Source organism: Cryptotermes secundus, unplaced genomic scaffold, assembly GCF_002891405.2.
Source record: "Cryptotermes secundus unplaced genomic scaffold, Csec_1.0 scaffold394, whole genome shotgun sequence".
NCBI lineage: Eukaryota > Metazoa > Arthropoda > Insecta > Blattodea > Kalotermitidae > Cryptotermes > Cryptotermes secundus.
The window spans coordinates 464,064-466,705 of record NW_019738876.1 but is presented as its reverse complement, the minus strand read 5'-3'; positions in this window follow the sequence as shown (position 1 = coordinate 466,705).

Below are 2,642 nucleotides of genomic sequence, written 5' to 3'. Positions count from 1 at the left end.
ACCACACTTTTCTCGGGCCATTATCTCCGTAACCGTTCAACTTTGGACATAGGTGTTTTGGGTTATATCGGCATACTTTAACATAAGGAACACCCTCCCGAAGTTTGGCACATTCCTCCTGGGACACCCTGTATATGGAAATTGTAGTGAATGATGTCTGATTTTTGGGACTGGTCTACAAATTAAATTCTAGGTTGGTAGAAATCATTTACTTACAGGATTTATTTTAATGGCATCATAATTTTATTTCACTGTGATGTATCTTTATATACACACACATGCACGCGCACACGCACAGCACCCCTGAATTATGGACATTTGGGTTGCAGAATTTTGCCCTTATAAAAAAAAAACATAAAGGTATCCCTGTAACAGGCCGTGGAGGCCCATAGGGTTGTAAGATGTTGAGGTTCCCCACATAGATGGCAGTAAGGTTGTCAACCTTATGTGCTGGCCCCCCTTGACCCGCAAGAATATTCCAAGAATATTCCTTATACTCATTTCTGTTAGAGGCTGAGTCGACCCCATGGCCACAGTGTGGCTGAAAGGATTAGGTAAATTGAAAAAATCCACCTCATTGGGATTCGATCCCACGACCTTCCAGCTTGTAGTATAGTGCCTCAACCAACTATGCTACCACGCGTCCTTTTGGAAATCATAAAACATGGCCTTGACTTTCCTTATTTAGGTTGTTTAGGTACACATAAAATTTCTTGTAAACAGTAACTGGAAGACAATAACAGATTGACTTGGTGACGTAGCAGGGTATGTACCTGGCCACTGGTGAGCTTGTATGCATGCATCTGTGATGCAAGGGGATGGCTGGTAGCATTGGTGCTATTCCTACGCAGTGAGTAAATTATGCTTCTTATCACAACAGAGGACTGAAAAGTTTCTATATGAAAGCATCTCCACTTATAACATGAAAGTTGGTGGAATTTCACCAGTGCAGATACGTTTCCAAGAACACATTCCTTCCATAATACAGGGACATGTTGTAGTTTCAAACTTTATTTCTTTAAGTTCCCTCTGATGACCCTATAAACCAATGATCTCGTATGCTTTACATGTTCAGGCTGTGATGACATAATTCGACAGCACAAGGCAGCATGTCTTCGTGTGACATCACTTCTTGCCTGCAAGGATCTGCTCTGGATTGGTACGAGCGCTGGAGTTATTCTGACAATGCCACTGCCCCACATTGCTCCTACCACAACCAAGCTGTCCAGTGTACCCAGTGCTACAGGTAACATAAAATATTATCACATATTTAATTATTGGACAAAGGGTTTGGGTTGGTAATTGGATTCATTGAATATTTACAGCTTGTAACTACAAGTACTTACAATACTATGGCTAATTCACACACTCCACAATTCACTATAACACACACTAATTCTTCTCAGTCTGTTTTCACTAGGTGTTGCCTGGTAACAGATCCCAACAGTGTCTTCTACTCACATTGTTACCGGCTGCTGGCTGTCTCATATCTAATTTATGGCCCCAAGTATATCTTCTTGGTTGGTCTGTTGCTTAAATTTCTGTTGGATTCGCCAGCACAGTCATTCCTGGCTTCCCTCTCCTTGAGATCATGACCAAGATTTTTTTTCTCCTAGACATATATGTGTTTAGAAATGGGACCCTCTCTTTGACCAAAGGAAGGAGTCAGTCTTTCTGTGGAGGCGCTATGTCTGTTGCACTGTAGTTTCAGTATGAGTACATCTTTGCAATTACAGCATCCAGGTCACAATGAACTCTGTGTATCCTTTATCAGTGCACTATACTATGTAACATATATACAAGATATACAGATGATTCTGTCAATGCAGGCTGTATAACTTCTGAACTAATGTATATATTTTCAAGAAACTTTGTGGGAACACGGTGTGCACCTCACTTGAGACTGTATCATAAATAAGGGAATTCTTATTCTAACTGCATAAAATGGCCAGGATGTGAAGCTGACCATTCACCATCATCTAATGCCAAGGTTAAGAATATGTGGAGCTGTATCTGTACCTTACCCTAAATAATACTGTGATGCTATACAAATGTTTGAGGTGGGAACTCTAGTAGTGCTATTTAATGGTGACAGTGTAAATCTGTCTTGAAAATGTTGCGGTCTAGGCTTATTAACAAATTGTGTACAGAAATATACAGCTAAATTACATAATTACTAATTTATAATTCTTGTATTTTCTGTATGTGGACGGACACTTATAAATGGGTCGTAAGTTTTCAGAATTTCTCATTGTTTAAGTAATTGCAAACCAATTATTACTTTACAATTATTGACTTTTTGAACATTATCCATCATCCTGTTTTGCATTTAAAATCAGCGTTTTGGAGACTCAACTCTGCCTTCATCCTCAGGTAGAACCTACCCAGTTAGGCCCGATTGGTAGAGCTAGTTCCTATCTCTGGACAGAGACAGAATTCAGTTTCCAAAACGTTGTTTTTAAATACAAAACAGGATGATGGATAATATCCAAAAAGTCAATAATCATATTAGTATACTGTCATCAGAAATTTTTAAGTTATTATGTTATTGTGACAACATTTCAGTTAACTGATCGGGTAATGATTATCAGTTAAAATTTGACATCTAGAATGATTTGTACTCTAGGGGTTCCTCATGGACA